This window comes from Ammospiza nelsoni, chromosome 6 (assembly GCF_027579445.1).
Source record: "Ammospiza nelsoni isolate bAmmNel1 chromosome 6, bAmmNel1.pri, whole genome shotgun sequence".
Taxonomy (NCBI): domain Eukaryota; kingdom Metazoa; phylum Chordata; class Aves; order Passeriformes; family Passerellidae; genus Ammospiza; species Ammospiza nelsoni.
In genome coordinates this window covers 11289367-11313954 of record NC_080638.1, presented here as the reverse complement: position 1 = coordinate 11313954, position 24588 = coordinate 11289367, and the positions used below count along the sequence as shown (strand labels likewise).

The 24588-nt window shown below is 50.1% G+C and overlaps 1 protein-coding gene across 1 annotated transcript in view; it reads right to left on the bottom strand.

Annotated features, from left to right (window-relative positions):
• The window catches only part of DAGLA (diacylglycerol lipase alpha), a 56630-nt gene extending 32748 nt beyond the window's left edge, over positions 1 to 23882 (bottom strand). Inside the window, exons 1-2 of the mRNA XM_059474654.1 lie at positions 23793 to 23882; positions 21375 to 21464 (exon numbers count right to left, since the gene is read on the bottom strand). The gene's annotated coding sequence lies outside the window, so the exon portion shown is untranslated. The remainder of the gene's footprint in view (positions 1 to 21374; positions 21465 to 23792) is intronic.
• Between the last annotated feature and the right edge of the window lie 706 nt (positions 23883 to 24588).

The following is a 24588-nucleotide window of genomic DNA, read 5'->3' as shown; positions in this document are numbered from 1 at the left end:
TTACCTGCGCTACCAGGGAACGCTCCACCTCACCTGTGCCCCTCTGCTCCAAGCTCTCCCAATTGATCCATCTCAGTTCCCAACTCCTCCAACCTCCCAATTCCCACATCTATGCACTGCTGCTGGAGTGCTCCACCCATGTCCTGTGGTGGCCATGCTGTTCCAAAGCTGCACTTGCAAATCCCTAAGTGCTCTTGGATTTTTGCCTCTGGGAACCCAACAGCAGACAACTAAGTGTCCTCATCCATTACTTACAACAGGATTTCTGACAGCATTCCCAAGGGAATATTATCTGCAATACTTCCTGTACCAGGCAAAAAAAAAAACCACACTTGGATATGATGCCCCTAATTTAGTGCTGTGGGTAAAAAAAATTAGAAAGGAGAGGACATCCATAGAATTCCAGCATAGCTTGGATAGGAAGTGATCTTGAAGATGATCCAGTTCCACCTCCCTGTCATGGATTGGGACAGCTCCCACCAGTCCAGGCTGCTCATGATTTAAACTAAGTTGAACCATCTAGATAACAGAAATGTTGGGTTTGAGACAGCCCATGGCACCAATTCCTGCCCTGTCCCACTAAATCCAACCCAGCAGTCAGGTGTGGTTACCCCACCACTTCCCAGAATATTCCAAATCCAGAGTCTCCTCTCCTGGGGCAACACCCACAGCTGCTGGGATGGATCTTCCAACCCATTTCAGCCACCCATTGCTGAAAACCTACACAATCCCCTTAAATTCCAGGGGATTCCATAGTTAACAGGCCGCTTCCAGCTTGTCACTCAGTTGAAAGAAATGCTCCATTCCACAAACAAAGCAAATGCGAAATTCCAACGCCATTTAGATTCCCACTTCCTCAGCACAGAATAATCAGAGCACTGGGTACATTGCAGCTCTACCTTCACTTCTCTGGCCATCTGGAGACTGCCTGCCAGCCCCATCGTGCCTGTCATTCACCACCCAGGATAGCTGGGATATCACAAACCCTGGATACACCTCCAGCACCTCCCAGTCCAGCTCCGTTCCCGTCATCCCTCGGCTGTGTCCCACCAACGCGCCTTCCGGAACTCTTCCACCCCTCCAGCTGGGCTCTCCCAGTTCCCAGCACCCTCTCCCAGTTCGAGAAGCAGGATATCAACGACAGCAACAAATATCCAATGTGGATTCCTTATCCACGGCAACAGATGGGGACAGAGCGGAGAAGCCTGTCACTCACTGTCACATACGGGAATACTCACTGTGGAACTGTCACTCCACTTACCAGGCTCCCAGGGCAGGAACATTCCCAATTTATTCCCAAAGATTCCTGAATTCAAACCAGGAGGCTCAGGGCTTTGCCCCTGCTTTGGAAAGGAGGGAGATGATGGAAGGCCTGAGACTGAAAAACCCACCAGAAAAAGCTCTCACTGTGAGAACTCTTCAGCTTCATCCCAGCACAGCATATCCCAGGAACTGTTTTAAGATGCTGAAGATACGATCCAGCAGAGGAACTGGGAGGACCGGAAGGCTGGAGCGCAAAGAGCCCTGAGACCACTGACCCTGGCTCTGTGACAGCAAGAACCTCACACTGTCCCTAAAACTGCTGCAAAGAGCCAAACATTCCCAGGATCTTGAAAGCTGAATCCCAGTACAAGCAGCCCCAAGCTCCCAGCACTGAAAAAAGGGAAGCACATGCACAAGGAGCCCCCTCAGAGCCGGGCAAGACCTAGGGAAGCAGGAACCTTACATGGCATGTGGTCCAGCCGCTGCGCATCCTCCTCTCCCAGAAGGGTATTTCAGGAAAAGTGCATATCCAGGGAGACAGGCATCACAAGCTCAGGAGGGAACAGCAAACTCTTCCTGCAGCCATTGAAAATCCCACTCGGCAAAGGGAAGCACGGCGTGGGAATTGGGATCTGCCTGCCGACAGAGCCGGGCATCATCCTCAGAGCAAGTCCCTCCCTGCACCTCATTTATCCACCGGGAATGCCGAGAGCCAGAGGTCGTGACTCCCCCTTCCACACCCCCCAGCACCCTCTGGAAGGAAGTGACATCATCCCTATTCTGAGGAGATTGTACGTGGATTGTGGGAAGGAGGACTGGGAGCGAGAGCGGGCGATGCTGTCAGAGATGCGGAGCCGGGAGAGGAGGAAAACCCTGGAGCGGCACAAACCTCCGCCCTGTTCCCACCGGGAAAGCGGCAGCGCTGCCGGGAGCCCTCGGACACAGCCGTGGCACGGGGCTGGGAAAGGCTCCTGGCCACCGACCGTCCCAGTGAATGGCCAGGGGGAGGGGACTTGGATGGGACACAAAAGGGACACACAGAGGGGGCCACCCCGGGCACAGAAAGGAGAGACTGTTCCAGAGGAGCCTCTCCCGGCCTTTCCAGCCGTTAATTCCTTGTGACATGCTCTGGGCTATGACAGGATGTGGGGGAAGGGGAGAATTAGCTGTCTGTAGGGAAAGGCTTAGGGAAAAGAGCAAGGGAGAAAAACGCTACAGTGAGAAAACATTCCAGCTAAACCTCGGAGACTTAGGCTAATTCAACAGCCCATCCCATCTGACATGAGCCTCCTTAGGGAGAAGTGCACCAGGAAATAAAGCTGAAGGAAAAAGGCTGTGCCTGGATCCTGCATGCCAGGAGCCCACCCACACCACAGCAACACCCCCGGAGTCACCCACTCCCTCCACCCAAATCCAGGCAGGATTTGCTCCAAGCTCCCAGAATCGCAGATTCCCGAGGCACCCACACAGCCCAATGCTCCAACCCCCTGCAATCCTCATCCCTGCATCCACAGGCTCACAACCCCCTGCAATTCCCCACCCCTATATCCAAAGGTTCACAAACTCCTGTAATTCCCCATCCCTGTGAATCCCCATTCCTGCATCCACAGGCTCACAACCCCCTGCAAATCCCCATCCCTGCAATTGCTCATCCCTGCATCCACAGGTTCACAACTCTGAAATTCTCCATCCCTGCATCCACAGGCTCATAACCTCCTGCAAATCCCTCTCCCTGCAATTCCCTATTCCTGCACCCACAGGCTCACAATCCCCTGCAAATTCCCAGTCCTGCATCCAAATACTTACAACTCCCTGCAAATCCCCATTCCTGTATCCACAGACTCACAAGCCCCTGCAATTTCCCTTCCCTGCAACCACAGGTTCACAACCACCTGCAATTCCCCATCCCTGCATCCACAGACTCATAACCCCCTGCAAATCCGCATCCCTGCAATTCCCCATCCCTGCATCCACAGACTCATAACCCCCTGCAAATCCCCATTCCTGCAATTCCCCATCCCTGCATCCAAAGGTTCACAACCCCCTGCAATTCCCCATCCCTGCATCCACAGGCTAACTCAGAATTCCCACTTCCATCACCTCAAAACCTCCCCTGGTTCCCAACCTGCTGCTGTTCACAGCAAAAGATGGGAGGCCAAACCCAGGCTGAAATCAGACCTGTTGGGAGTTTTCTCTCCCTCTGACAGATCCCTGGGGATGTCTGGATGGAGGAAGCCCTGCTATCCCAATATTCCTTCCCTACCTTTTCCCTCAGGCACCTGATGGCACTTTCACAAGACCCAGGTATGACAAAGCAATCCCATCTCATCTCTGCCAGCACCCTCTCCCAGCTGGCCTCTGCAAATTCCAGAGTCCTCCAGGGTGACTCACCCAAGGAAATTCCCTCTAAACAAGCCAGATGTTTGCCTTCACTTCTCAGGGCTACAGAATTCCCCAAAAGATTGGATTTGTAGGTCTCAGTGGATGGTTGCAGGTGTTGCTAAAGGACAGAGCCCTTGGCTGTTCCACAGAAATCCAGCACCATGTCCCAGAATGCTGCCCCTCACCGGAGCCCTTTCCCTGGCTGAAATGTCACCGTGTTCTTTGGGAATGTCCCAGTCCCAACCTGCTGTCCCGCTGGGAAGTTCAAGCCCAGGCCTGCCAGCTCCCAGCTCAACTTCTTAGGAAATGCAGCAGGAAAACCAAAACCAAAGGAGCTTTGTGTCCTGCCAGCTCCCATAGCAGCTTTTCCTCAGGAGTGATTTTCTGTTCCAGAGCAGAGGTGCTTCCCTTCTCCCCGAGAGCACATCCAGGTCACCTTGCCCAGGTGCTGGAGACACCTGTCCTGAGGGCACAGCATGGATGTTGCATCCTGCCTTTTCACTCTGCAGGATAACAAACAGTTCACTTCCCTAACCAACAGAACTGTGGTCCCATCAATCACCCCAAATAATTCCTTCCCTCACTAACATGTCCCACATGGAATATGGGCTTCCATTCCAGGCTGCATCATTCCCTTGCAGCTCCCAGAACCCTCCTGTTCCCACCAAGCACTTACTGAACTTGACGGAAATCATCAATTCCAGCTTGGATCCAACCCCACCAGGCCCCATCCAGCTGTTCTGAAGGGTTTTAAATGAGGCTCTTTCTGTTTCTGAGTTGGTTTCTCACAATCTGGGAATTGTTCTCGCCTTCCAGGGAGAAGGGGGATGGGTCAGAGGAATTTGCATGGAGCAGCTCTGCTCTCAAGCCAGGCTGGGAGAGCTGGGATAGCTCAGCCCAGAGAGGAGAAGGCTCTAGGGAGCCTTAGAGCCTCTTGCAGTGCATAAGGGGGCTCCAAGAGAGCTGGAAAGAGCCTTTGGAATAGGGCATGGAGGGACAAGACAAGGGGGAATGGCTTCCCACTCACATGGTGTGGGTTTGGATTGGATCTTGGGAAGAAAACCTTCCCTGTGAGAGTGGTGAGGCCCTGGCATGGATTTCCCAGAGAAGCTGTGGCTGCCTCAAGCCTGGAAGTGACAAGTCCAGGCTGGACAAAGCTTGGAGCAACCTGGGATAGTGGGAGGTGTCCTTGTCTACAACAGGGGCTAGAATGGGATGAGCATTCCATGTCCTTTCTAAACCAAACCATTCCAGGACTAAATACCAAGAGGGGACAAATTCCACAGCACCAAAGGAAGGCAAGTCCTTTCTGCCATTTCCAAGGGGCAGGAAGTATCTGCTGCAAGCACTGCCTGCAGGAATTGCAGGGAAAGCTCTTCCCAGGGGGAAGAAGGCACAGCAGCTGCCGGAAGCTTGTGAGGAGAGCTCTGCCCTCACCGGAGGTGATTAAGGGAACAGACCCCTACTTTAAGGAATATTCCATGGATTCATGGAAATATGGCTCTCCATTTAAGAGCCATATTTATAAGCAAATCCCAGGCAGAGATCACTGGCAAAAATCAATGGGGATTAGAATTCTGGCATATCTTCATGGCTACTTTGAAGATTCTCCTTGATAATCTCCCATTTTCCAAGGAGAATGGAATAAAAACAGTCAGCAGCAGAGCCAGGGAATGAAGCTTGGAGACAGGAAAGGTTCAAAGAGCCTCCTGTGGCTTGGCACACTTTGGATGTGGATCCCTTGGGATAAGGCCATGGCACCACAGTCACCTCCACAATGTCATTGGGACAGAACTAATGGGATCAGCTTGGATCTGGAACTCCAGCACTGCCCACTGACACAAATTCCCAAAATAATCTCGGAGCATCAACTGACCTTCAAAACACAGAGAACAAGAACTTACCTGTTTGGCCCACCAGTTTAACCCTGAAATCCTGGAATAAATTCCTTGCAACTGCAATGGTGATGGATACAGGATTGGTATAGCCACTTCCCAGTTGGCCCAGCACTGATCCATCTCCATCCCACCTCACTCCTTCCTCAGACTCCTTCCCAAAGTCCCTTTGCCATAAACACAACAAGGTGCATGTTCTCCTTGGTTAAATCCATCCCCTTTTTCCTTAACTCCAAACTCTCCTGCTTTGGGTAGAAAAAGGTCTAATGAATCCCACATTTCCCTCAAGCATGCACAACATCTCCTTTCTGTTACACTGGGAATTATTAATTTTTAATAAGGAAACTCCAGTATGCATCTCCTTGGCATGGACTCGACCGCAGCAGTGGTGTTTTTGGGAAAAATGGGACTGTCTTGCAAACCCTAATGGATTTAGTGCAAGAGGATGGACAAATCCCAAAGTGCCACTCCCAGCACTTGTTCCCTGTTAAAAGCCGGATAAGGGATTCACTGAATCAAAAAGAAACAAGGAAACTCTCCACTTTGAAATTAACCTCCTCTGAACAACTGGGACCAGTTCTGAGACTGTTCCCAGGGATCCCAGTCCCAGACACCACTGACACTGCACATCCCAATGCTTCTCTCCACTGGATATCCCTGCACCACCCCATGGGCCAGGATTTGTCCACAGCATCACCATTAAGGCTGGAAAAGCCCTCCAAGATCAAGTCCAACCATTCTTCCAGCACTTCCAAGGCCACCTCTATCCCATGTCCCCAAATGCCACATCCACATGGCTTTTAAATCCCTCTGGGGATGGGAATTCCACCACTGGAGCCTGCTCCAATGCTTTAAGACCTTTTCCATTGAGGAATTTTCTCTAATATCCAACCAAAACCTCCCCTGGTGCAATTTGAGGCAATTTCTTCTCATCCTGGCACTTATTCCCTGAGAGCAGAGCCTGATCCCACCCGACTCCACCCTCCTGTCAGGGATTTGTGGAGAGTGAGAAGATCCCTCCTGATCCTCATTTTTTGCAGGCTGACTCCCCCAGCTGCTCCCTGTGCTCCAAACCCTTCCCTGGACACGGTCCAGCACTTCCATGTCCCCCTTGGTGAAGGATCCACAGGGCTTTATTAATTCCAGACCTCAGCAACCATCCCTGGGCATACAGGAAGAGGTTTGTAGGGATAAATCTATAAAGACAGGGATTACTGTGAGGTACTCCAGCTGCCCAAAGGAAAGGGAGAATAATGCTTGGAAAGAGATGGAAAAGCCTCACTCACACCTCCAAGATTCCCAGGACTTTTCTCCTTGACCTCGACAAAAGCACACCTTAACTCCAGAGCTCCAGACTCACCAGCCTATGGAAAACCCAAAGCCTGCACAAACACCTGGCTGAGAAACAAGGGGAGGCACCACTTTTTCAGGAACCTGGGAGTGGAGAAGGAACTGTCACACAGAGTCCCAGTGCGCTGCCAGGAATGGAGTTAAAAACAACCCCCAGTCGTTGTCTGGGTGCCGGCAGCTCCGCAATTCCACCCACAGCTTGTGCCGGCAGAGCCCACGGGCAGCTTCCCGACCACTCCGAGCTCGGGCAAAAATAACGGCCAAGTTGCCACGGGGGAAAATGTAACAAATTCCAATTAATTTGGGATTTCAAACACAACTCCATGTTCTACAGGGGAATAAAATCCCCTACAACAAGGAAAGCTTGGTTTGAATGGGGTAGGGAATACAAAAGGAATAGCTGGATGAGGTGGTGGATACAGCAATAAATGCTCCCGGCATCCCAAATCTGCTCCCAGGTGTGGAACAACAGTTCCCTGGATATATTTACTGGGAATCACCAAACCTTGGTTTTGTTGAAATATCCCACAGCTACACACAGAACTTGGTAATTCCTGGTTGGAAAGCCCACTGCTCCTGAGTTATTTATAGCCAAAACTCCAAGGGCTGGATGAAGCCAGCCAGGGCAAATCCAAGAGGTGACCAGTAATTTCACAAGGAGAATTTTGGATGGAGCCTCATTTCTTTAGAGAAAGCTATTTTCCACTACAATCCTGGCAAATTCCTGACTGTTTTACTCCACCCTGGAATGGTTAGCAGCTCAGCCTCCTTTTCAAAAATGCAGAAAAAAAAGCAGAAGGAGCAAATATCCAGGTGAGATACTGAATTCAGAGACACATCCCTGTTCTGGCACATCTGGAAGCAATGCCTTCGGGAAGAGGGAGGAGAAGCCCAGTCATTCCCAAAAGGAATTGCCTCTCTCCTCTCCTGCAAGCAGCTTCTTGGCTCCCTAGTTTACACTAGTGGGCAAACAGTTTTCCCAATAACTTGACTCATTGCTTCAGGAATTCCCTGGGGATGAGTCACATGCAGGGAAAGCCACCGGGAGCTGCGCCGGGACCACCGCTGCCAACACGAGGAGAGCGAAAGAAGTGGGAGAACACAAAATCCCTGCCAAACTCGGGAAAACCGTGTGGTCAACACCATTCCTTGGCACTCCTTCCCTGCTCCCCCCTCCCCACAAATGTGCTGGAGAGGAGAAGCGCATCCGGAGAGGCGGCTCCAGGCTCCAGAGCCATGGGAATCGTCAGGGAGAGGTTCCCTCCACGTGCATCTGCCGGTATAGGAGGCAATGCTGGCTCTGCTCATCACCCAGGAATGATCCTAAGGAAATTTAAACTAGGGATTATTTCCCTCCCTCCTGGAACTGAGGGGGAAGAGGGACACACGTGGAATTTCAGGGCCTGCAGCTTCTCACTCTACTCCCTGCTCATCAGCATTCCCAATTTGACCTTTTTTCTGTATCCCACAACTTATCTCAGAAGCTTTCCTCTTCTCATATTCCATGACATGCCCAGCTGCAAGTCTAAAATGCTGGGAATCAATGCTACCTGGAAAGGCTTTTTGGGAATCTAAACTCAAATGCATCTTTTCTCAACACAATTTGTCCTCATTAAACATGATACTGGATCTGTGACACTTCCAGGCTCAAAAACCTTGGGAATAGCTCCAAGCAGCCTAAGCCTGACCTGCACATGACCTATTCCCATTTTCCTGATGCTGCCTGTTTATTTCCATCACCGTGTCCCTGCTTGTTTCCTTGGCTGAGGACATGCCTGTATCCCAGATTCCTAGAAATCAGCCTGGAAAGAGGTCATGGAGGTCATACTTCCCAAAGCCCAAGTGAAACTTCAGTGGATGCCACCACCAGCCTATTTGAGGACCTCATCCTGTGGGAGTATGTTCAAGAGGGAACATTCCTGAACACTATGAGTTCCTTGAAAATGCCATTTCTGTGCTTTGCCTTTTCCTGTAACTCTCCAAACCCTCCCAGATTCCCACTTTCCAATATTTTGGAAAGCATCAATCTTGCACTTGATTAAGCAGAATCTGCTTCTTGGCCCCAATTCCAGATTTTTCCCAGCCTCCAGTGAAAATCAAAGCAACATCACAATATCCTAGAATCAGTTATTTCTGCAAGCTCATTTGATAAACCAGAACCTACAGGAATATTTATGGATTAAGAAACAAACCCTGAATTCATGTTTTTCCAGCAAGATCCTGTGAACTAATCACCAGCATCCAAAGGATTGCCGCTATCCAAGGGCTTCTTTCCACACTGAATGTGTCCACTTTCACTTCCATGTTTATCCTGGAAGCAAAGATCAAACACCAAAGTCCTGTGTGGGGAAGGGCCAGGACAGGAACACCTGTTCAGGTGGGAATTTTAAATGTACAACAGCACAGATGTGGGAATTTCAGCCCAGAAATGTTCATGGCTGGGATATGGACATGGACAGCATCCTCTTCCCCTTTTTCCTAAGCTCAAAGGGAACATTTCAAGCCTAACTCTGGATTTCCAGCTGCAACTTCCCAAGAAATGTGCTTCATGTGCTTCTGCCCCTCCTATCCCAAGGCTTCCACCTCAATGCATGGGAATAGCCCTGGTAGTAAAAGAAAGCATCAGGCTGAGCATTCCCAGCAGAAGAATCCTGCTTTATTCCCACCTGGAGAACAGTTTTCTAAAGGAGGCTGCCAGCTCTGCCCCAGCTCCCATAAAACTACTAATTACAGTGCAAATCCAAAGAAAGCAGGAGCAGGGAAGGAGGGAGGGAATGAGGAAAGGAGAGGCAGATTCCAGGTCTCCAGCTCACTCAAACAACAGCTTGGGAAAACTTTTCCTGCCTCAGTGGTTGCTCCTAGGAATAAATCACTTTTTCCAGTGCTGCAGGACCCCAAAATTCCAGCCCCCATGGAGACCCTTGGGAGCAGCTCCCTCCTTCCACACCCCAACAGCTCCTTTCTCACCCTATCCCAAAAAGGCCCATTGTCCATTAGGAACATGGAGCTCACTGAGGAAGAGCACATGGAAAAGCACCAACAGTCCAGCACATGCAGCTCCAACTCTCTCCCAAGTTTATGGAATTAAGTCCCAAATTCCCATCCCATGGAAATCAAATCCTGGGACTTACCAGCCTGCTTTTCCTCCACCTGGTGCTTGGGATAAAGATGTTGGAATCACCACAGAGAACAAATAGCACTGCTCCCACACCTCTCCAAACCGCCAGGACCAACAGACCAAATGCTTCCTTCTCCTTTTCCTAGGAATTCTTACCCATCCAGTGCTTCCCTAATGACAACCAAGCAACCCAGAACTGCAATCCTGGGCTGAATCCTGCCAAGCTGAACTCTCCAGACTCTTCCTGAATCTCAGATTTGTGATGGAAAGCAGGAATCCTCTTTTCCTTTTGCTTATGTAAGCAAGGACGAATCAAGCCCAGGCTTCCCTGATCCTGTGTCATATTTAAGCCTTAAATATATTTATTTTTCCACATTCCCTTCTCCTTGGACACTCCAGGAGCTGCATTTCCAAATCCCAGCACACACATGCCTCCTCCTCACCACCCACAGCCTGCACGTGGAGCTGATCCGCAGTTTCTCCAGGCTCTTGGGTTCTGTGCTCTCCTGGCAGCCACAACACCCATCCCTCCCCAGCAGGGATCCAGCCCTGCCCACTGCTCCCCAGGGACAGCCAGGAGATAGGGATTCAGTTTCAAGCTCAGCAATTATTTAATTCCATAAGGCAGCTTTACATCTCCTCAATTTCCACAGGTTTTCCAGCTCTGACTCCTGGAATTACTCACACATATTTACTCCAACTTTTTCCTGCTGACAGATTCCTTGTGCCTGTTTCTCTCTGTGGTTTCATCACTACAGATCCTGGAGCTGGAACTGCTGATTCCTGTATCTGCACTCTGATATCCAGCAAACTCAGTGCCACAGGTAGCACAGCCACACATTCCTGGCTGCAGCCATGGCACCAGGAATCTCCTCTTGCTTCCATGCTTATTCCCTAATGGACACTCCAGATGTCTCCTTGATACACTGACCTTGCTCAGCCTGGAGAAGGAAAGGCTCCAGTGAGACCATGGAGCTCTTTCCAGTGCCTGGAGAGATTCCAAGATTGCTGGAGAGGGACTTTGGATAAAGGCAAAAAGTGACAGGCCAATGGGAATGGCTTCCCACTGCCACAGGGTGGAATTAGGTGGGATATTGGCAAGAAATTCCTCCCTGTGAGGGTGATGAGACCCTGAATTTCCCAGAGCAGCTGTGGCTGCCCCATCCCTGAAGTGTCCAAGGCCAGCTTGGCTGGGGCTTGGAGCAGCCTGGGCTAGTGGAAGGTGTCCCTGCCCCTGGCTGGGGGATGGAACTGGATCACATTCCAGATCCCTTCCAACCCAAACTCTCCTGGGATTTTTCTCCCTGTTACCACCACTCTCCATGTTTCCATACCCTCCTCGCATTCCCTTGTTATGGGGGAGTCCTCCAGCAGAGCTTGGAAGGAGCCTGGAAAGTTGTCACTCCAGGGACACTGTCCCTGCCCTCTCAGCCACCAGCTCCAGAGGCAGAATTCATTTGGAAAAGCTGGACAAGAGGGAGGTGAAAGGAGGTGAGGCAGAAGCAGAGAGCCCACGTGACAAGAGCAGAGCTGCAGCTGAAGAAATCCCTGGAAAAGCTTTCCTTGGCTCCCAGCAGCTGTGCAGGCACAAACTGAATGGCACAGATTGGAACTGACTGTTCCTAACAATTGGTTATACCACAGAAAACCAGGAACAATCCTCCCCAAGTGAACAGGGAGCAGGAAAAATGAACTGGCCACATGTGGGAATGCACCAGCTCTGGAGCTGGGGAATGCCAGACCATGGCAGGAGGTAACTAGAAGTGGCAGGAGATGATCCAGAAACTAAATCAACCATGTGATTGCTAAAATATAAATAGGAGGATCCCAAAAATGAGATGAATGTGCTTCTCCTAAAACTATCCCTAATTCCAGATGGCTTGGGTAGGAAGGGACCTTAAACTCATCCCATTCCAGCCAGCCCCTGCCATGGGCAAAGACACTTTGCACTATCCCAGGTTGCTCCAAACCCTGCCAAGCTGGTCTTGGACACTTCCAGGGATGGGGCAGCCACAGCTTCTCTGGGAAATCCATGCCAGGGCCTTGCCATCCTCATTTGGAAGCATCTCTTCCCAATATCCCATCTATCCCTGCCCTCTGGCAGTGGGAAGCCATTCCCATTGTCCTGTCCCTCCAGGCCCTTGTCCCAAGTCCCTCTCCAGCTCTCCTGGAACCCCTTTAGGCTCTGGAAGAAGCTCTAAGGTCTCCCTGGAGCTTTATTTTGTCCAGGCTGAACATTCCCAGCAATCCCAGCCTGTCCTCAATCCATGTCTGAATTGAACAGGAAAAACATCATCTTTCCAGCAGGATCATCCTCAGGGCTGTACCTGGATTTCCCACCTGGCTGCTGGACATCCTGGATCATGGCCAGGTGATCCCAATCCCTCTCTACTGAATTCAACACCCCCACAGCTTCTGGAAAGCAAAGGAAAGCAATTCCATTTTTCCAAAGACAAAAGGAGCTCAAATCTTGTCCAGGGAAGTTGGCAATCCTCAGAAAACGAGAAGGATCCCTGATCCAACAGCACAGAGACACATTTTGCAATTGATTTCCCCTCCTCCAGCAGACACGAATTCCAAACGAATTTCACACTTGAATTTATAATCCTAACAGGATTATAAGGAAAAAAAGCTGTTCATTGGGATCTACTTCAGGACAAGCCCCTGGCTCCCAGCCCAACCAGTCTGAGGCTGCTGGAAAAGAAATTCCTTTTTCCTCTCATTCCTGAGGCAACTCATGGCCATCCTGGTAATTAAATTGAGTGCCTTTGCAGAGATTCCTTCGGCAGGATTTGTCCAGGTGTGGATTTTCCCTGCTTTCCTTTAATTATCTTATAATTAACCATGAAGTATCCAATCATCCAGAGCTTTTTCAATTAAGCTTCAAAAGGAAACACCTGGAAGAGCTCTTGGTGGGAATGTTCTAATCAGCTGAGAAAAGATCACAGGCACCAGAGTTGGGGTTTGGTGACTCCTTCCGTTATTGCCAGGACAAGTGAACTTCCAAAGCCATAAAAAATTCCTTTATTCCATCCTTCTCAGTTCACATCCTCATCCCTGATCAGAGCTCAGAGGCCTGGGAGCAATATGATATTGTAATTAACACAGCTGATTAAAGAATCATAATCAAGCTCTGAAGGATCAGGAATTATCCCTGCCCAGGTCTGACTCTTCTCCATCCCAATCCTGTGCCTGTTTTTGCCTCAGTTCCTTCCCTCAGCCTTAAATTCTGAGCACAGGCACAAACCGAAATCTCCTACAGTTCTCTTCTGGGCAGCAAGGCAAAATATTCCCAGTCTTTTTGATAAGGAATAACAGGAATTTTGCCTGCATCCTTGTGGAGATGTTTTGGGATCCCACAGCCCAGGGGAGAGGCAAATTGTCCTCAAATGCCAGGCTGAGACTTCTGTGTGTCCAACAGCACAGACAAATGGATCATGGAATAGTTCAGGTTGGAAAAGCCCCCCAAGATCATCCAGTCCAACATTCCCCAGCACTGCCAAGGCCACCACAACTATCCCAAGTGCCACATCCATGCAGATTTTAAATCCTTCCAGGAATGGGGATTCCACCCCTGAAGCCTGTTGCAAAGCTTTGCAACCCCTTCCATGAAGGAATTTTCCCTAGTATCCAACCTAAAACTTCCCCTAGCACAACTCCAGTGTCCCCTGTCACATGGCTTTGATTTTTTTTCAAAATACCAAGAGAATTCCAAAGGTCTCTTGGAGAAGGGATCTCTTGAGCACTCCTAACAGCTCCCAGAATTCCAGGAGCTTCTCACACACCTTCCCAGCCAGGCTCCTGACAGTCTCTCCCACATTCCACAGACAATACACCTTCTCCAGTGGGGAAAAAAGAAATCAATCAATGTCTCCAACTGCTGACATTCCCATTTTTGCAACTTCCCATGGATATTTAAGGATTTATAAAGATCCCATGGATATTGAATGATTCTATTTTCACTGCAAAGAGGGAAGAAGCAGAGCACACAGACTCAGGGAATATCCAGCTCCAGCATCCAGCCTGGAATTGTCCAGCACAGGATGAACCCAAGCATTCCTTAAGCTGGAAAAACTCCATGTCCACAGGTTTCTTCCTCCCTCCACCATATTTGTTGTTCCCAGCTGGGATCAGTGTCCAGAAAAAGAGCTCAAATGATTCCTCTGGAGTAAGGGAATCAGGTTATGGAATGACAGTAGGAATAATTCCCCCTCAGTTACATGATTTCCTGGCTGGAATTTTCAAGGTGTTCCAGCTGCCAGACTGAAGCTGGAAAAGGTAAAAAGGACACTGGGATGACCCTATCCCTTTTCATGAGGAAGTTTTAAATTCCAGCACCAGCAGCCCACACATCCCTTCTTCCCTCTCTCCCTGATAAGCCAGGAAGGAGACAACACAGCAAAACGGGAAAGTTCTGTGTTTCCACCAGGAAAGCAGCAGGGGAATAGGAAGAGACAATCCAGGCTCTGAAATGTGTTGGGATAAAATCTCACCTCCACCCTCATGCAGCTCTTCCCAAGTCCACCACAGGGTTTAGCATTACCAGGATGGGAGCCAAAGAATCCAGAGGTAAACATCCAAGAGAAAACAAGGAGGGAAGGGGTTGGGATCACTGGAAAAGCCAGCGGGAGCTGCCTCTTTAACACCCCTCCCTCAGCTGCCAGCACCCAGGAATCCCATTCCTGCTCTGGGCTGCCAGCAAGGAGTGACCTCTGGAAAACACAGATCCGTCCACCAGCAGCACACAACTCACCCCTTCTCCCTCCTACCAGGATCCAACACCCCCATTTCAGGGAAATCTGAGGCACAATTCCGTGATTTTCTGCAGGGAAGAACAGAAGCTCTGAATCCCCCACGTTTCTGGGGTGGGCTTTTCCCCCGCTCCAGGAGGAAGATGAAGTCATGTTCCCAAAATAGTTCCAAGGAAAAAGGCTCCAAGGAAGGCAGAGCTCCCCTTTAACCGGAGAGCTGAAACTTCCCTGCCCTCCAAAGGGACGGATGAATTCAAATTCCATTCTGCAGCACTGGAAACATGGAAAACTGAAGTATTAAAGTACCAAGTCGTAATTAATAACAGCCAATAATTAATACAAATACAAATTTAGGGGGGAAAAAAAACAACCCCATTATTACAAAATAAGGGATGACAACCTTCAGGCAGAAGTCCCAAATCTCAGATTTATGACAAATTAAGGGATTGGATCCCTCAGGCAAGAGTCCCAGATGCGCTGATCACAACCCAGCCATGGTGCAGTGGCAGAAGTACCCTAGGGGAGCTCCCACAGGGGAAAATTGCACAGCTGCTTCAGTCAGGATCCCAGCACACTGAAACCCAGGCCCCATCCCATGGCAGGTGCCTGTTTTCCATTGGATTTGGCTGGAAACTCATATAAAAACCACAGTTCTTCCTTAATTGACCTCTCATCTATTTCCCATTTCCATTTTCTAAGTGAACTTTGGGACTGCAATTCCTCTTCCCTCACACAACTGTTTTCCTGAATTTCCCCCCCCTTCCAGCCTTTCTGAGCACACATGGGGCAATATTCCTAGGAAGAGGCCTGCAGACAGGACTGGGCAAAGTCCCATATTCCTTGGGAACTATCTAAACAACAGCTGCACTGGGGAAAAAGATTTCTGTGCCCTGAACATCTTATCTACTTCCAAGGAGGTGGGAAAAGCAGATTCAGGAACAGCTTAACATGGAAAACTCATCCCGAGGGGGTTCCTAACCCTGCTCCACAAGCATCTGGAATTCAGAGTGGTCTTTTTGCTGCTCCCCCTCCCTAAAAAAGGAGCTCTGAGCTGCTGAGTCAGCAAAACAACAGCAGGGCGGATTCGGGCATCTCCTTATCCAACTTGTAATTAACTCCGAGGCCACGGAGCAGCCTGGAATGGGAAGAGTCAGAGTCAGGAGCCAGCTGGGAGAGAAGGAATCTTGGTTTCCCACTTAAGTCAGAAATTAAATCCCTTTCCTACCTTTCCTGACAAATCTTCTTATAAATGAAAACTCCCTTGCAACTCCCTGTTCCCATAGGAACATGAGAACTTCCAACCTCATCTCCTTTCCCAAGAGCAGCAATGTCTAATGGAGCCTCAGCAGCTGGAATACTGTAAACATTGGGAAAGGTAAAAGTACACTTCTCTCATTTCTCCTCCAAAAAGGGAGCAGCAGCCACAGCCCCAGGGGCCACCAAGTCCTAACTTCCCCCCTTTTCCTCTCTCCTAATGGGATTTGTCACTTTTTCTCCCCAAAAAAAAAGCCAGAGTTTCAACAAAACCTCCAATTTTAAATGGAAATTCCTTGGAAAACCCTTGCAGTCAGGTGTAAGGAGCTGAGCAAACACCAGGACAGCTGTCTAAAATACAGAGCAACAAATGGTCACGTTGTCTGGGAACAGGATCTCCTGCTTATCCTGGCTTGGACAACCAGGAATTCCAGTATCACACACGCTGGCACAAAACCTTTTACCTCTGGACACTGAGGCAGAAGATCCATCTGCTTTCCTCCTGTCCATGTAAAACTTCCAGGCCCTGATACACTGGAATGGTGAAAGCATTCCAGAAAGAAAAGTGGATTTGCTCCCACTCTCCACCCAAAAACTTCCCTAAATATTAAGGTTTAACCAAACAGCACCTGCTGGAAGAACAGAAAGGCCAACTCACTGTTTTTTGGGAATGCTGAGCCCTCATGCTCCGGAGCAGAGGCTCCAGGGCTGTGTTTTCCATGCCAGGCAGGAGGGAGTGTTTTGGCCCAGCCCCAGGGAACTCAGAGCTGAGCAGTTCACCAAACAAATCCATGTTAACATTGGGATTTTGGTGTCATAAATCAGGTGCTTTCAGGTGAAAAGGTTCCGGATTGCTCCGACCACACCCTTCCACGCTTCTTGCACTCCAAAGGGCAGCATTTCCCAGCTCTGGCACACAAAAGGCAAAATCCTGCAGCTACAGGAACAGGAACCAGGATGAGTTTTTCCCATTCCATCTGGTTTACCAAACCCCCTCTGTCTAGGCTTTTCTGGAACGAGAAGCCTCATTTCTTAGCAGTGGGAAGCGCCTCTCGCTCTCCTCAATCCACATCCTGCTTCCAAGTGTTGTTCAATTAAGAATTAACACAAAAAGGAAAACAAGGAGAGCATCTGGAAAACGGCAGGATAAATACAATGGCAGCTGGGAACACCAGGGACAACAGGAGCTGGATTCCAATGATCCCTGTGGGCTCCATCCAACTTGGGATATCCTACGATTGACTCGTCCATTGCACAACACCCCAAGGTTTTAGGAGGATAATTGGCTGAGGACAGTCCAAGATCCCCGGTGTTGGAGAGATTCCCACATTCCCTGGGGCGACTCCGCCTTTTCCTCGGCCTGCCCAGGTGACACCTCCCCAGCACCTCGTCCACCCGGTCGGAGCTACCACGGAACGCTGAACTAATGCGAGCCCTGGGATGAGCATCCAGTGAACAAACACAGCGCATTCCCTTCCGCTCCCCTGAGCCAGAAGGATCTGGGTGAGCCCGGAGTCGTTCAAAGCCACCTCGGATCAGTTCCGCTGCCTGAATCCCCTCAGAGTATCCCAAAAACCCGGAACCGTGAGTCCTTACCGGGCTTGCCGATGTCCCAATTCCAAAAGTTCGCTTCCCTGTCTTGTCACCCCCCAAGAGAAGGAAAATCTGGCAGGATCATCCCCCTGAGGACCAAACTAAACCTTGTGTGTCCCAGGGAATCAAGGCTAAATGTGAGAATCCTTGGAGTTCCTATCCAGAAATGGCTGGAAACCAGGGTTCCAGGTTTCAGGGGAACAAACATGCAAGGAGCCAGCAAATCCATGGACACAAAGCATGGGTTATGGCATGAAGGACATGGGAAAAGTTGGGAACATCAAACCCCTTAGGAGTGCCTGGCCTGCACATCGAGAATCATGGAATTGTTAAGGTTGGACAAGACTTTTAGGATCATCGAATCTAACAACCATGGAATTGTTAAGGTTGGAGAAGACTTTTAGGATTATCAAATCCTACAATCAACCCCCTAACCCACATCCCCAAGTATCATATCCATATGGATTTTAAATCCCTCTAGGAAAGGGGACTCCACCAGTCCCTGCTGCCCAGGGCAGCATCTTCCAGTGTTTTACAACCTCTTCCATGAAGAAATATTCCCAATATCCAACCTAAACCTCCTTTGAGGCAGCTTGAGGCCGCTTCCTCTTGTCCTGTCATTTGTTCCCTGGGAGAAAAGCCCAATCCCATCTGGCTCCCACATCCAGTCATGGAGTAGGGAATGAGAAGTTCCCCCAACCCTCCTTTTCTCCAGAATAAAACACATCCTGCAAACTCACATGTTAGATAACAGAGAAACTTCCAACACTGGCATGTTCCTGATTTCCCTCCCCAAATTCCCGCTCCCCACCTCACAAGGGAATTTCACCAACTCTGCCAGTATTCCCAGGAGGCTCCACACTTACTCAGCCGCCCATTCCTGAGCATTTTCTGCAGCTTCCCACGTGCTTCCCACCTCCCAGCTCGCCTCTCCTCATTCCTCCGCCCTCATCCAAGGGGAACACAAAGTCAGAGCAAGGCCCCAGAGAGTCCCGAAATTCTCCTTGCCAGCTGGGATTCCATAAGGCAAAAAGTTCCATGCCACAAATCCCTTTATCTCAGGCTCTGTCAGGCCTTGGAATAACCATGGATAACACTGGATTTGGGGATGTGCCTGTTTCCTATGGAATTAAATTTGATTATGGCATTGGAGGTGTCCAAAGAAGCTCAGGGAGAAAATATGATCCCTTCTTTTTTTTAAGGGCCAAAAGACTCTTTTCCAAAAGCAACACATTGCCACAAAATTTAGAGGGAAGAAGGTTTTCCAGACAAAGCAACCTGTGGCTTCCTGCTGAAGTTTTAACACCACAATTCCACAAAGGGAAAGGGAATATTGCCCCTGGATTTCTCAGTGAATTTTGAGGAAAGCTCTAATCCTTCCAGTTTTGGAACATGGATGTCTCTTTTTCCACTAGAAAATAAGGGAGAACTGACAAAGACAGAGGGAAGAGCAATCCCACAGAGCACAAAATCTCTCCACGAAATTTTCCCTTCTTCCCTACTCTGTCCAGGGAAGAAAATGAGCAGCACAAATCACCAATTCCTGCTTTTATGGGAAGTTTTTCTCCTTCCTCTGAGAGGGCATATGTTTTCCCCTCTCCAAGGAAAAATCCAGTTCATCCCTGAATGCTCTCATTTAGGGAAATGCTGGTTGTCATTAGCGGATGCTCTGGTGCCATGGAGATGGTGACAAACAACTGAATCAGCCGGAAAAAACCGGAGTCACAAAAAGGGGAAATGCTTCTAAAGGTCCAACGTGGCCCAGAGGTACATGAAGAACATTTATAAGATATGGATATCACCAAGAAATAGGGTGCCCAGGGAAGTTGTGGCTCCATGGAAGTGTCCAAGGCCAGGTTGGATGGGGTTTGGAGTTACCTGGGATAGTGGGTGAGCTTTAAGGCTCCTTCCAACCCAAATCATTCCAGGATTCTAATCATGGCATCCAAGCAGAGCAGGATAAAGTTTTTTCAGGACAATCCCCAGCTGGCTGAGATGCTGGAAGCTCCTAAGCAGCACCTGCCTTGTTCTGATTTTCTGGGAGGCGAAACAGTTCATTTCCCACAGGAGAAAACAGCACCAATTTGCAGGATCATTTAGCAGACCCAATGGGAAAAGCCAAATCTCCAGAGGCTCCTAGTTTGGAGCTGAAATCCATATTCCAAAAATACATCCAGGCTGTGTCAACACCAGGGATCTGGGCTGCAAAGACAAGCCATGGCAGAATAATAAATTTCACCCCAAAGGATACAAAGCTGTGGAAATTCCAACTTCCAGCTGACATGGAGCAGCAGGACACATCCAAATGGGAACTTTCCAGGGAAGAAAAGCACCTTTCAGGGAAGAAAGGGCTGAATTCCATCCCAGCCTCCCCATTTTCTATTTGCTGCACTGAACTATAATAGGAATGTCCTGAATTTTCCTGTTTCTTCTCATTATCCAGTTCAAATGTTTTAAGGTGGCCTGAGGGATTCAGCATTTTATTCCAAAAGAACAAGGATAAGGATTCGGTCCTGCAGCCTGCCTGGATGTAAAATCAGGATCACTGAGATCTGTGGGGATAATAAAACCTCCAGGCCAAGAAATCCCAAGGAAACATGTTCTAGAGGATAAAAGTAGTGGAAAATACTCATTTAAGGTGGCATTCCCATATTTACTGATGGCTACGAGTGAGCTGTACTGGGATATTTGCCACTGACTCCTGATGAAATGGCAAATTAAAAACACCAGGAAAACTTGGAATTGAAGGCTCTAAATTACATCTTGTCTCCTGTTTTCAGGGGAAAATTCCTATTGAGCTCAAAGGCAGCCCTGAGGAACCCACTTGTTTTAATTCTACACCAAGGGAACACGTAGGAACCAAACTCTCAGCTGGAAGGGAACAAAAAGCCAGGAATTTTCACGCAATCCCACAGATCTTCAAAGAGGAGCTCAGAAGGCTCCCCCAAGAGAGGGATAAATGCCAATGGATGGGGCAGGATGAGGATTTTCAGGGATCTGCTGGAGCACAAGGGCAGTGAAGGAAGGATCTGAGTTGAAGAAGAAACTCCTGGATTAAGAGACCAGGACAGAATTCCTGACAGTCTCTGCCTGCCATGCAGATTTCCAGCTCCTGCTGCAAGGATGAGGAAAATAATCCAAAGCTTTTTTTATTTCATCTTTCCAAAGAGATCCAGAGGTAAGGGATCCACGTGCCTTCCACAGGAAAGAGGGGAGAAAGGAAAGAAAAGGAGGAAGAAGGAATGCCTGAAGGTACAGGGCTCATTTTTCCTGAAACTCTGTGGGAATTGCTTCCTGTATCCAAAATCCCTGCTAGGGTCCAGCAGCATTTTTGTCCATATTTCAGGGCAGGATATTCCTCAGCAGGGCAAACTTTCCCATTTTTTACCAAAACCTGGAAGACCATTCTAATTTCTTCCATTTTCAAAGTCCCAAGCTGGGCAGGTGCTGCTGCACCTGGTAAATTTTTAAGGACTTTTTTCTCTGATTTCTCCTTTAAAATCCACACAATAAGGTATAGAAACACACCTAAATTAACAATATCATGTATGAAATAACAAAAATATCAGCTCCAACTGGCCTGGAATGAAGAGCCTGATTGACTGCCATCCATCCCAGCAGGAATAAACCTCCCAGCACTCTCTGCAGATCCCACAAAAGTCCATTTGTCACACTTCCCATGGCACAAAGGCCACTTTCATCTGCTCCCAGTGCCCGAAAAACTCCAGCCCTGCAGCTCCAAGAGCAGATTAAAATGGTTTCACTCACCCCATCTCAACTGCTGCGTCTTTAACTGGAAATTCTTCAAACTCCAGGGCTCAATCCAGCTCAGGATGTTCTTATTCATCAGCTGGATCACTGTTGGGAGCAGAGGTGGAACCAAGGGTCATTTATTTGGGAAAGATGGAATGAGAGGGGAGGAAAAGCAGGGTGAAGGCTCCCAAGAATAAAGCTGCATGGTCTAGGGGAGGCATAAAGGCTTAATTCCCCAAAAAAAAGTCTTCAGACAGGACAGGGATGTCTGGGACAGAAGAGAATTCCTGCTGGTTTAGTCCAAGGAAGTTTCATAAATGACAGCCAGGCCTGGGAATGATTGGAAGCTTCTCCAAACTCTTCTCCATCCAAAGCTGAGCAGCTTCCCAAGCTTTACATACTCCAATTTGAACACTTCTCCTCCCTACATCCTTCAGCTGCCTGGAAAAGACCCCCAAAAACCAGGATTATGCCACTTTAAGGAAAAATTTCCAAGGCACACAAGCCGTAAATCCTGATTTTGCAAACCCATACAATGATAGGGCAGCTCTGAAATCCAAGTGACCTCGTTTGGAGCAGCCAGCTCTCAATTAATTAACTTCCAAGGGGAGGGAGAGCAGAAGGAACAGGACTGAGATTCCCACACAAAAGCCAAAAAAAAACCCCAAGCAGAGGGAGTTTTTTTGGTCGCTGTAATTGTTTGTGCAGTGAATTTTAACAAAGTTTCCAAAACGTGGGATTATTTTATTCCTCACATTTTTGGTCATTGGGAGGAGCATTTCCACCCTTCTCACTTTCCCTCCTAGCACAGCACTTCCCTTAAGTCCCATCATTGCACAACTGCTCCTTCCCAGCCTCCGAAAAGGGAACACAGGGTGGACACAGCCCAGAGGAGTTTCACTTTCTCACCACCCCTTTCCTAGCAACCACAGAGGGATTTCAGCATTCCCTGTCTCTGGAATTCGGATCTGTGCAGGTAGCAGGCAAAAAGTGCCCAGTGCCTTAATTTAAATGGGAATTTGGGTCAAATCAGGATTTTTTTTAGGTCAAAGTACCTGCAGTACATAGTCCATATCCTTAAATCCCTGATTTTGACACTCCTGAGTAAAATTTTGGACAGCAGAGCTGCCAACTCCCAAATTTCCAATTTAAATCCCCACTTAAAGGGGGGATTTTATCCAGGTTATTTGTATCATTTACCACATAACAGATGCTTTTCCACACCTCTTGTCCCTGTTGGGCATTCCTGACCCCCTCAGCCATTCCCAGTCCAAGCTGGCACTGCTGGAATTTCCCCAGCAGCTTTAAGACCCCCGTGCAACTTTTATGACCCAGCAAACCAACACCTGGCACAACAAACACCTTCCCCCAGCTCAGGTTTCCAACTTGGAGAGCTTCTTCCAGCAGCGTCCACAGGATACACATTTCAGCCAAGCCAATGCCAGACTCACGGAGAGCCCGAAGCTTTCCAAGAGCCACTTCCCACAATTTCATTATCTCCCATTTAAGAACACTCAGCCTGACCACAAAAACTCGGATGCTTCTCCCTGTCCAGCCAGGAGGATGCAGCAGCTCATCCCCACAAAGTTTCATCCAGGGGGAGATGAATATCCCCACCTTGGAATACTCCTTTCCTTTAACAGCACTCCCCAGAGTTTTGCTGCTTTCCCGTCCTGGGGTTCTATATCCCACCTTGGTGAATCATTCCATGATTTCCCACCTGGAGCAGGCTCTAAGGACCACGGCGTGCACCAGGCTGGGCAATCCCCATTCCCATATTCCCAGTGCCAACTGAAGCCTGTCCCAAATCCACCAGCAGGTACTAATTCCCAGAATTGGGCACAGCAGGAATTCTGGCCGAGCAGCCTGGCAGCATCCCAGCTCCAAGATCTCGGAGCGACATCTCCCTTACTTTCATAAGGATATCTCACTTCTGCAGCTGCCCGCGATCCTAAATTTGGGAATTTTACGGCCGCGGCTCAGCATCCGCCCGCGTTGCTCAAGTCAGGTACCGTTCCCTGCGGGAAGTAATAAAAGCTGGGAGCAAGAATCCCTGTGTCACACCCACAGCGCAGCTTCTCCCTGGACATCCAGCAGCACCGCTCCCGCCTCCCACCGCAGCATCCCGACTCCCGAGCGCCGCGATCACCTTCACGCCTCGCACCTGCCCGGCCCGGGATGGCGGCTTTCCAGAGGCGCAGGTGGAATCCCCCGCTCCCCACGGGGCGCAGGCCACACGGCGCGGGGCCCTCCCGCCGGGACCGCCGCCCTTCCCGCGGGATCCGGAGCCCTCGGGCGGCGCGGGCCTGCAGCCCAGCGGGGCGGGGGGCGGCGGCGGGCGCTCCCCCGGCCCTGCCAGCGCCCTCCCGGCTCCCCCGCACCTGCCGCAGCGCCGGCCCCCGCCGCCGCGCCGTGCCCATCGCCGTCCCTCACCTCGCTCCCGCTGCCGCCGCCTCGGGAGCGCCGCGGCCGCCGCCGCCTCCTCCATGCCGGGGGCCCTGCGGCCCCCGATTCTCCAACGCCGCCTCCGCCCTGCCGGGGCCGCCCCCGCCTCGCCGGGGCCGCCCACTGCGTCAACTGCGTAAGGGCCGCTACGCAACCTGCGGTCGCCACGGCAACGGGGGGTGCGGGGCGCGGCGGCGCCGCCTGGTGGCGGCCGGCGGTAGCGCCACGGGGCGGGGCAGTGGCGGGCCGGCCGCGATTCCAGCGGGGAATTCTCGGCGGGATCCCGGGAACCAACCCCGCCTGCTGCGGGCAGAGGCCGCTCCTGGGCTCATGCTCATCTGCCCTACCCATATTATCACGGAAAGATCCCACTGGAATCACGGAAGGATCCCACAGGAGCCAATTCCCTTGGAAAAGACCTCTAGGACCACCGAGTCCAACCTGTGACAATCCCTGCCTTGTCACCCAGCCCGGAGCGCTGAGTGCCACATCCAGGCATTCCTTAAACACCTCCGGGGACGGGGACTCCACCACCTCCCTGGGCAGCCCCTTCCAGTGTCTCATCACCCTTTCCATGAAGAAATTCCTTCTGGTGTCCAACCTGAACTTCCCATGGCACAAGTTCGGGCCGTATCATCTTGTCCTGTGCCTTGTTCCCTGGGAGCACAGCCCGGTTCCAACCTTCCTCCCCCTCAATCAGGGAATTCAGGGAGCAACAAAATCTCCCCTCAGCCACACCTGGAGCTCTCCCAACATCCCTTCCCTCTGAAAAACTACCCAGCAC